Genomic DNA, 11,895 nt, shown 5'->3' with positions numbered 1-11,895 from the left:
CAAAGTGGCACCCCCCACCCCTTCAACGAGTGGGCTTCCAGATGAGCTTCTACGGGATGCATCCCTTGCTAAAGCAATTTTCTTTTCTACTCTCAGACTACAAGTCCTCGCCCCCTTCCCAGCTCAACCCACTGGACTGTGATTTTAATTAGTCTGGTTGGCCTCAAAGAACAGGAATTTCACACTTAGCAGCTTTGGCCTCATAACATAACATCATTTATGATTGCCACCAACCCAAAAGACACACATCACCATCGTGGTCAATAAATACCTACGATTTTCACACAGCATCTTCCACTTCTGCAGAGCTACAAGGAGGAAAAGGCAGTCTTCCTTATTACAATCCCCAACGAGATCCATGTTCAACACCCATGACAAACACGGCTATGGGAATCTTTCTCTTCGCTTCTCAAGGAATTTAGGTCTCCTTGAGCCCCAAGACCTGAGCAAAGTCAGTCATGAAAACGGAAAAAAATCAAATGGTGATTCTACTTTTCCTACAAGACACAGAGCTAGCTAGCATTTAAGACATGATTGGATCAGTTCAATGGAAGCTAGCAATTCACGTCAAAGGCAGGAACAGGAAATCCATGTCAGAAGCCCAAAGTTAAGGTCAAAGTTTCTAGAAACTCAGAAGGACAAGGCTCAGAAAGAAACACAGAGGTCTGTTGTAGTTGCTACCATGTTTAAAAAGTGCATTATGATCCTTTCTGCAATGGATGGCGTGCTATTATTGCTAACAAAATAAATATTAATATGTTTTGCACAGAGAATACTTGACATAAAACCTTCCAAGAAACAACGGGGTTTGGAAGCCAAAATAGATCCTTAAATTGGCGGCAATGACACACCATCCTCTGTGATGTTATTCATGGTGCCAGGAGGTCCCAGTGTTATTTGAATAATACCCAGTAACACTCTCTAGTGTTTTCTAGTGTTTAAATATTTCCTATGAGCTATGTTTTTGGTAAATATGTTTACAAAAGCAATGGAGAAAGGAGACGTCAATGCTATGGGAACACTTGCACATGAAATCAGAGACGGAGAGAGAATTCAAATTAGCAAAGTAATATTCATTTCAACAGCAACACCAAACTCAAGGCAGGCAAGTAGACAAAATATTGTCATTGTCACCACTGAAAAGAAAAGACACGGCATGAAGCCTAATGCCTACACTGAAAGTGCTTTTGAATGCACATTTATAATCACCAACTCAACACAGAATGGAAGAAAATTGCCTGTGCCTAGAAGATTCTTTACAAAACAAGGATCAAGAGCATGGCCTTGGGAGGTTGGTGTTTTAAGGGTTTTAAGTTATTTTTAAAGGCTAAGTGATTACAATACGTTTCCACATTTAAATGATCTTTATTTGGTGACTATTTTGAGGTAAAAGTTATTTTATGTTTTCTGTGATTAAATGTCTCTACAATGGAGAGATCACTTTTACATGTTATCAGACAACAACAATAGAGTCCTGGCAATAATAATAAGATGTGTATTTAATAATAAGCTATGTGTTTATTATTAAACTCGAGCAGAAACTTTCTAAAGTTTTAGTACAGTCTCGTTATAAAAGAAATAGGTTGCTTTTCATCATGATGGTCATTCATTGTAGATTAAAATGAGCACGTAAAATATTGCAAAAGATAGAGAGAGAACACTCAGGAGCTACAGCTTCTCATTCTCAAATCCAAAGTCTGAATTTCTGTCAGGGGTTTGGAAACACTGAACATAGTAGCTAAGAAAGAAAGAGAAAGTAAGTGTTAAGTGTGCAAAGTTGATTCTGGTACTCATATAGTAGAAGTTTTGCCAAATTATATTTCTAAAATGTAATAAAAATTATTATGGGGAGCTGGGAACGTGGCTTAATCGTAGAGTACCTGTCTAGCACACACGAAGCCCTGGGTTCAATTCCACATATACAGAAAATGGCCAGAAATGGTGCTGTGGCTCAAGTGGCAGAGTGCTAGCCTTGAGCAAAAATAAGCCAGGGACGGTGCTGAGGCCCTGAGTTCAAGCCCCAGGACTGGCAAAAAAAAAAAAAATTAATATGGAAAGGCATCCCAATGAAATTCAATTAAAGATGAGCAAAATGTATAAAAATAAACGTCACATCGCTTTGATGACATAATAACAAGAAGGTAAGGCATTTCCTCCAATCTGTAGCCATTGTTTAGAGCGAACTTTTATTTACCTAAAGACTTGAAGGAGAATTTAACTCTGCAAATAAACATTTAAGTTAAAACATTCCCTTGGAAACATAGGTTCTAAACTCACAAAATGTACTTTTATTCCAGTGCTAGGAGTTGAACCAGGGTCCTTGCTCATACGAGGCGCTGTTCTACCACTGAGCTACAGCCCCAGCCCTCGGTTTTCTTTGAAATGGAATCCCACTGTGTAGCTCAGGCTGGAGCTGAAGTGGGGGTCCTCCCACCTCAGCCCCCCACCCTCACCCCCATTCTGGTGTACACAATACCACACCAGGCAACAAAATGCATTCTTCTACTCCAAGTCACTTTATAGACTACACCCCCTGACACCGAACATGAACAAAAAAAGAAAGAAAATAATCAAACAGGAACACACACACACACACACACACACACACACACACACACACACACACACACCCTCATAAGCTTACATAACCTCATAGAAAAAAATGTATTTCCTTGAAAATGGTATTTGGAGAGAAGCTTTGAGTCTGAAACACTTCATCTAAACAAGCAGGCAGCGGACTCTTCCTAATTCATCTCTATTTGGTGGTGGCTGCAGATGGAATTTTCCAGAAAGCAGAGAGCTGGGCGGTTGCAAAGAGCCCAGAAGGTTTATTAAGGAGTAACACCTGTTAAGCAGAGAGGAAGCAGGATGAGTGGAGAGAATGGGCAGATACCAAGGACAGTCAAATCTCTGCCTGGGAGACAGAGAGTAGGGGGAATGAAGGCGACTTTCAGGTGACCTTCTGGTATCCCCACTTTGCAGGGACATTGCACAGAGTAGGAAGCATGCCCGATTTTCAGTAGGCATCTGAACAGCATACCTCTGTATCTGCCACAGAGCAAATATGAGTGAAAGAGCCCGAACAACGAACGAGTTGCCAAATTCCCTCAAAGTTCCACCAACATTTTAACATACTGCTTAAAAAAATGTTACATATATAATAAATAGGGTAGGTGTTTACAGACTGGAGTTGGGGACACTCGTTCAAATGGCCGGCTCTTCCTGGAATCTTATCCCTCATTATAAAAACTACAGAAAGGGGCTGGGAATATGGCCTAGTGGCAAGAGTGCTTGCCTCGTATACATGAGGCCCTGGGTTCAATTCCCCAGCACCACATATACAGAAAACGGCCAGAAGTGGCGCTGTGGCTCAAGTGGCAGAGTGCTATCCTTGAGCAAAAAGAAGCCAGGGACAGTGCTCAGGCCCTGAGTCCAAGGCACAGGACTGGCAAAAAAAAAAAAAAAAAAAAAAAAAAACTACAGAAAGTTCCTCCAGCAAATGCCGTGGGATGACGGAAACTTTTTAAGAATGAGAGTCACTTCGGATACGCATGTCTTAGTAAAGCAGTAGTACATGTAGATGGTGAGTGTTAAGTTCTATTTTTGGACTTGGGTTCCTTACTAGAATGGAAAAGTATAGGAATGTTGGCACCAGGTTGCTGACATTAATTGGTGCGCAGCAAATAAAACCATTTATTTTTTCCACCTTTTCCTGGGGTCATCTTATATTTTCAAAGGCTCAAAATGAGAAAATGGGCCATTTATAACAAGTAGTCTCCATTTGAGTCCAGGCAATTAGATAGAAACACAAAAACTGCCCCACAACTGCCTGATTGCAGGTGTAATGAGCTGCCGGTAGGTGCAATTAGACAAGACCCTTCATTCAGAGGCTGAGTGACAGATTAGCCAATTACTCAGTAGCAGACACAAAGATTTTCACATGCACTTTTGTATTCAATGCTATTCAGAGACCTCAAAATTGATAAATAATGGGAAAGACTCATGAACAATCTCATTTCCCAAACTAATTGTTTGTCATTACTAAAAAAGGGACTGATTTGATTTTGGCCCTACTTGTGAACTTGAATTAACAAAAGAGAACAATGCAAACCCTGCTTCAGCCAGATTCCTTTAGAATCCTTTAGGGGAAGAAAGTGGGGGTGCGGGGGAGGCTCCACTAGCACCTCAGACTTCTGAGGCTGCTCTCGGCTTTAGGAGAACGTTATCGCTCTTCCTCACGAGCTCACATCCCTGGGGCTCATCCATGGTTTCTCAGGCATGTGTCATTTCTTCAACAAAAATGACTAAGTCATCTATGTGTCAGAGACTGAGATCTAGGAGTGAACGGGACATGATCGCTTCCCAGAAGTCCATTTTCTCACAAGGCACATGGATTCGTCGATGAGGAGGTGTGATTCGATGCGCTCACTGAGGAGATGTTAGGCTGGATGAGACAAGAGGGCTCTTCAGCATGTCGGCACTAGGCAGGACTGGGCAGAGAAGGCTTGCACGGAAGGCAGTCGGCGCTGGGCTGGGAGCCAACAACCCACGGCAAGGAAGAGGGAGGGATCCAAGAATAGACCTACCTGTCAATCATCAGGGATGAAATACTACCCACTGATAGTCGATGTCATCCCACCATTTCCTTTACAAGAGTAACTTCTCAGGTTGGAGATGCCACACACATAGTGCCTGCCTAGCAAGCTCAACCCCCTTCGGCATAGAAGGCAAGCCCTCTCACCCCTGAGCAACACTCGCAATCCTCTACTTGCTTTTTTGTTTTGAGGGCTGGTCTTGAGGCTTTGACTCACGGCCTCAGCACTGTCCCCAAGTCTCTTTGTGCTCAAAGCCGGTGCTCTACCACTTGAGCCACAGTGCCACGTCTGCCTTCTTCATGGTCTTTCCTGCCTGAGCTGGCTTTGAACTGAGATCCTCAGATCTCAGCCTTGGGAGTAGCTAGGATGACAGGCATGAGCCACCAGCAGCCAGCTCGGTTACCTATCTGAATTACCATAGGACACACTTGAAAAGGAGTCATTGGGATCCACTCCCTAAATCTAGCAGCTGCAGACAAAGGATCTGGGGTCCCCTCTCCTGTCTACTTCAGACACAGAGAATGTCAGCAATCTCATGCAGGAAGTGCTTGCTTCCCTTTGTCCTTGCTCTTAGACCAATGGAAAGCCCTGGTTGTATCATTTCGTCTCTGTGACCGTTACAAGCGCGTGGTCCAACAGCTCCAAGTGCAGTGTGGATCTTCCCTGGTGCCCGGTGCTAGGGCAGGTTCACTCAGTCCATCTTCCTGGGAACTCGTAGCCTTGGTATTCCCATTGACTGGTGCGCAATGAAACTGAATCCGGTTACCTGCGCGCCAAACACAATTGTGGGTCCGAGTTCCTGATTCTGCCTGATTAGGATAGGTTCCTTCACCCTGCTAGAGTGGACGTAGTTCCTATCAATACTTCTCTCCTAAGAGGGAGTGTGTGTCCTGGAAACACATGAATGCCAGCCATCGTATGAACGTAGGAAGCTAGCACACGTGTCTAAGATTTGTGACCAGATCCACTGCTCTCTTTTCCTCTGTGCCTATGCCCTGGCCAGCAGTGGGCACGTGGTCTACCCCGGCCAGCTCCCAGGGGTAAGAGTTGAGGAAGGAAGGACATCTTCAGAACTACCTGTCAGACGTGAGGATGCACTGAACCGAGGCTGACCTGGCTCCTCTTCTTCCATGGGAATAAACTCAAATTCGGTGGCATGAGGGAAAGCCCCATTCCAGCCCCACTTGAAAAGCGGACTACATGGCCACCGTGCTAAAGGCCAGGTGTGGCTAGGAGTCCGAAGTCAATCAACCGAACTCTGACGAGGCTAACGGAACACGTCCCCACCCCATGAGTTACTTTCAAAGCAAAAATGTGCGGGTGGATGGCTGCCCCAGGCTGCGAGGACTCGCTCGGCCGCCGTGAGTCCGTCGACACAGCTGACATCTGCGCTGCGGCCCAGGGAAGACCTCCCCTCCGGCCACAAGCAGATCACACCCCGTCCCCTCCCCGTCCCTCCCAGAGCCATGGACCCCCTGCTGAAAACAGGTGTGAGGAAGCCAAGGGGCCGGAATGGTCTCTATTGTTCTATAACAATTCCTTTCTCATTTTCTACACTGCAGCCTTCGGTCCATTACATGCAATTTCCTGGCATCACCCAAGCTTGAAAGGCCAGATCCCAAGTACAGAGCGTCCCAGCTGCGTGGACCTCGTTTAGACTGAACGTTAACCACAGCCCTTGCACATAATTTATTCCATTGGAGACGGGGAGACACCCGACGTGCTTCCTCTCGGGCGGGGGAGGGGGGGAGGGAGGGAGGGCGCTGGCTGTATTGTTTTCTCTGCACTCCAATTGTGAAAGCATTTCCTTCATGCACTCATCCCTGATGACACAGAAAAAAATAAGGATGCCCAGCATTGGTTTGACACCTGCAGACCCCACAGTGCTCAGACAGACTGACTGACCGATGGACTCTCCGCTGAATGTCCCTTCTACCTCTCAGGAAAGGAGCCCAGGCAGAAGGGGCTTGAACTCACATTGAGGAAAGCGGAGTTCTGTGCTGGAGAACATATTTCACAAGGGTGTTCAAGGAAAACCCAAAGGCCCCAGGGTGCTTACCACCCAGGAGGTGACAGGATGGTGGACACAGAGGCGGAGCAGAGGCCAGCTACATGGAAGTCACCCAGGATGATGGCGGCAGGGTGACTGTGACAGTGGCCTGCTGCTTCCTTGGGGTTTAGCAGCAAAGACCTTTTATGATCCTAATCATATTTGAAATCTCTCCTTAAGTACCTAAAGTTGTGCAGAGGAAAAGAGCACTGGAGTGAGAGCCAGAAGTCTCAAGTCCCCCGCATTCTTCTCCTTCAGCACATCGACTCCTCTGATGTCCCCTGGTCCTACTCTCCAAATGTGGGAATAAGAACCCCAACCACCTATCTCCCAAGGGTGTCAAAGAAGCAAACAGACCAGGCTCCAGAAAAAAATAATGATAACGACAAAAGAAAGAGCGAGGGGAAGGAGGAAGGAGGGAGGGAGGGAGCAAAAGAGGGAAAGTGTATCTAGATCTTTCTGGAATTAAGTAGCATGAAATAAATGGTGATGCAAAGGACACCAACAGAAGAGAAGACACATATATATGTATATATATATATATATATATGTGTGTGTGTGTGTGTATATATATATATATATATATATATTTTTTTTTTTAACCCAAGAAGTTTCTGGAATGGAATGGCCCGCTCAGAATTCATTGAGTGACTCTGGAAGATGGAATGCTGTGATTCCTAAACTTTCTTCACTTGGTACCCTTTGAGTCTCTCGAGTTTTTTTTTTAATTTATTCACTTGGTACCCTTCGAGTCTCTCGAGTTTTTTTTTTAATTTATTTCTTTGTACCCCTATGCCAAAAGGAATATCCTATAGTCGCACTGATTACACACTTAAGTTACAAGCCTTTAATGTCTTAGAAAGTTAGGAGCCACTTAAAAACGAATACACATTAAAAGACTTCATCCTAAAATAGCTCTTTTGTGGTTATGCCTCTTTTGGGTCCCATGAAACTTTGTGACCTTTGGACATTGCTACTGTCATGTTCTGACCCATATTGATTATCTTGCAATACTGGGTTGTTGTGTATTTTTAGTAGAGAATTCTGAGAGCCCAGCTTTGCAAAAACAAGCCATTAAAAGAAGGTAGCAGGAGCCAAGGTTGAAATCAGGATGCGTGCTGCGTGACAGAGCGAGCATCCCCCTGTCTCTGGAAAAGGGAACATTTTAAATATCCTACAAGTCCTACCTGGGTTCCCTACATTGGCCCGGGGCGCTTCAGAGAACAGACCGAGAATCACGGGGCTAGTGGAAGTCCCCTGGGCGGGACAGTCAGCGGTCTGAGTTCATAAGAGCTGTACAACCTTAGATCCGGCAGCATGGTGAGCTTCAGTTCCCCATTTGCTGAAGGGAGCTGAGAATCCCTAAAACCACCAGAACTCTCTACAGACAAGCGGTCTCAATGTGATTCACACAGTGTTCCCAAAGGCTCACACCTGAAAGCCGAACTAAAGAGGCTGAGATCCAAGGATTTAGTTTAAAGCCAGCCTGGGCAGGAAAGTCTGAGACTGTTATCTCCAATTAACCAACAAAAAGCCAGAAGTGAAGCTATGGCTCAAGTGGTAGAGCACCAGCCTGAAGAAGAAAAGGCTCATGGACAGTACCCAGGCCCTGAGTTCAAACCTTGCGACTGGAACAATAACAACAGAAATTAATCTATTTTTTTTTGCTAGTCCTGGGGCTTGAACTCAGGGCCCGAGCACTGTCCCTGGCTAGCATTCTACCACTTGAGCCACAGTGCCACTTCTGGCTTGTTTCTATGTATGTGGTACTGAGGAATCAAACCCAGGGCTTCCTGTATGTGAGGCAAGCACTCTACCACTAGTCCATATTCCCAGCCCCAGAAATTAATCTTATTATTTTCCCTTAATACTATTTCACGGCATTCCCCTTTTGCTTTTCATTTGACCCCATTGCTCACATAGGTTTAATCCCCCAGTCTCTCATCAGATCGGCCATGTCCTTCACGGGACACCTTAGAGCTCATAGGGAAAAGAAAAGCAGACTCACACATCTGGCACCCTTTGTAGAGAATATATAGCTTCATTTCTATAGCCACTTTCAAAATAGACCTCTCCAGATATGTATATTTCTTTTTCTTTGACTTTTCTTCTTTCCTTCCTTCCTTCCTTCTCTTGCTTTGTTTTGTTTTTGTTTTCTGTTTGTTTGTTTGGGTGACACTTGCTAAGCTATCACTCTACTATGCCTTCAGCTCTTTTTGCTTTAGTTATTTTTCAAAACAGGTCTCACATGTTTTTGCCTTGGCTAGCTTGGGCCTTGATCTTCCTTTGTGTGCTTTCCACATAGCTTGGATTGCAGATGTACACCACCGAGCCTAGCTAGACGTAATTCTGGCCTAGTTTTCTCAGCTCTTGGAACAAAGGAAGATGAGAAACTCCAGAACATGGAAACATTTCGTATCTTGACCCTCTTTCCATTGAACCCAGCTAGAAATCTGCAAGGAACATTTGGAAAGGTGGCCATATATGATGGTTAGTTATTTTATTTTTTACATTTTTCTATTATGTTTAAGTAGTTATACAAAGGAGTTGCCATTTCCCAAGGCCGTTTATGAATACCATGCATCTTGATCAATGTCATCTCTTTCAACAGTTTTTTCAACATGCACATAAAAAAAAAATGAGAGTTCTAGTTGAGTAGCAGAGCACTTTCCCAACCTGGGCAAGGCCCTGGTTTCCTTCCACAGCATGGAGGTTGGAAGGAGACGTTAGGGGTTGGGAGAAGAGACTCTTCAAACATCCAGAGTGGAAGTTTAGCTTCATCACAGCCCACTCTCGCCCGACACGAGCAGGTAGAGCCTCAAAGTTCAACCCTGGAGTTTGGGTCCCCGGGACTTTGTTTGTTTTGTTTTGTTTTGTCTTGCTAGGGGCCATAATCCCTGAAATATAGCCCATTTTTCATGGGCATGGTTCTGCATGCTCGCAAACATTTAAAATTATACTTGTGGTGCATGAGAGATTTATAGTGATCTCACCCACAAGTATAAATTGTGTCCCTTATGGTATAGAAAGGCCTAGAAGCAGAAGCGGTGAACAGTTGACTGTGAACACAGGGTCATAAATCTCTACCAGTGGCAGCTTTTAGACAACCCCATCACGAACATGACCTATTTCCATTTAATTTATGGGATTTTTTACAGCCAGATCCAGGAATGTCCTTTGAAAACTAAAAATTTAGGAAGAGGAACCACATGCATTGTTGATTTCCAAGAAACCGCGTGCAGTGGCCAGTGGCTGAGAGTCCACCCGAGGCAGCTGGGGAAATCGCACCTGCCACCACAGCCCACCGCGGGTCCACGGTGCCCAGAGCCACCCTGCCGCGCCAAGGGAGGTCCACAAAGAACCCCCACAAATCCGGATTCAAATCCTGCTGCTCCGCCCAGGCTGACCTACGTTTATAGCCTCTGAACCTCCGTCTCTGCTTGAGTGAGGCGTTTGAAACACTTGGTCGCTTGCTAGCACTACACTGCATTCCAGCTTTGCTATGACTTCCTGGTGTCTTTTCTTCTCCTGCTCCTCCTCTCCTCCACTCCTCCTCCTCCTCCTCCTCCTCCTCCTCCTCCTCCTCCTCCTCCTCCTCCTCCTCCTCCTCCTCCTCCTCCTCCTTCTCCTTTATTGCTATCTGGATTTGAACTCAGAGCCTGGCTTGCTAGGCAGGCGACTTCCCTTTAAATCAAGCCCCCATCCCTGTTTTAGGGTTTGTGTTGGTTTGTTTTTAGATGGGGTTTTGTATTCTTTGCCTAGGGCCAGGCTAGGACCGTGATCCTCCTGCACCTGCCTAGTTCACAGCTGGGATTACAGGCACGTACTGTGGGAGTGCTAGACCTTTCATGGTGCTTTTCAAAACCCTGTTTCACACACAGAAAATCGAGACTCACCGAGTTCAGCTTTTCCTCAACTGTGCAGCTAACCAAGGGCAGGAAGCCGAGCGGGAAGGCAGTGCGACTCCAGTGTTGTTTTTCTCCTGACCATTAGACTTCACTTTGAAATGGAAATAACTGGGTTCACCTTAGAAGACGGAGAAGCAATGGGTAAAGTACAGAGACAGTGCTTCTCATAGTCTCTCTCTCTCTCTCCCCTCCCTCTCTCTCTCTCCCTCAATACAGGGGTTGGGCTCAGGGCCCCATGCTCACTGGGCTGCCTTGTTCAGATTATCTGCTCTACCGATTATGGTGCTCTACCAGTGGGGACACACCCCCAGCCCTCGTGTCCACTGCTTATTTGGGAGACAGAGTCTCAAGGACTCTCTGCTCCTGGCTTCTATCCCAGCTGTGTTGGAGGCGTGAGAGCCACAGATGCCCAGTTCCGTTCTCTTGTCTGAAATACTATGGTGTCGCTTCTACAATCACGTTCAGTAATTCATTGCGTTGACCCAAATTCAGTAGCCAGAACCTGCCGACCTACTGGCCGCTGCTCTGCCCGGAATGTCTTCCTCCCCTCCCCCAGGCCTGCCCCCAGCTTTGCCCCGGAATCAGAAGGCAGCCTCCGCCCCAGCCATTGCTGCACCATCACTCAGCTCTGGGGTCCAGAAAGTGTGGACTTCATCTTCCAAGAAGTGTTTGTATGCCTCTCCTCTGCAACCCCCCCCCCCCCGCCCTCCGCCCGCTAGGACTTCCTCAAAGACCACCCGCTGGGTGTGAAGCACCGGAATTAACCTGAGCTACGTTGTGCACCAGGGCGACTGCAGTGTCAGAACCCACCGTGGGGGGGGGGGGCAGCATGGGGGGGAGGGGACAGTGCAGGGACACCTGGACGGCCATCTGGGAGGCTGGAGACCAGGAAGGCTTCCTGGGAGCGGTGACCTTGGGAAGGGCACACACCAGGAAGGACAGAGGGGAGAGAGCCCAGAGGAGCCGCCTGGGAAGGCATGGCGGGGCCGGAGGGTGCAAACTGGATGGCGCCCTCCATGCTGGTCCCTGAGCGGGAGGGTGTGCCTCGGGGCACAGCTCAGAAGAGGGGGGCCATCACTCTTGGGAGGCTATTGCCACAGGCTGGCCACAGGCCACGAAGAACCCAACATGAAAAAGCAGGAATGGGAATGGAGAGGGGTACAGTGGGGACCAAATGTCTCTCCAAGACACCCCTGCCACCCAACTCCACCGCGACAGCATGTCCGCTCATGCCTGACACGCACACAACTTCTTCCGAAATAGAAGAGATGCAGATCAAGACCACAGAGCATTGCGCTGTACCGCTCAGCTAAGAAATAAGACTGTACGCTAGAACAAAAAT

The sequence above is a fragment of the Perognathus longimembris genome, chromosome 8 (genome assembly GCF_023159225.1).
Source record: "Perognathus longimembris pacificus isolate PPM17 chromosome 8, ASM2315922v1, whole genome shotgun sequence".
NCBI classification, from domain to species: domain Eukaryota; kingdom Metazoa; phylum Chordata; class Mammalia; order Rodentia; family Heteromyidae; genus Perognathus; species Perognathus longimembris.
Note: the sequence above shows the minus strand (reverse complement) of the source record.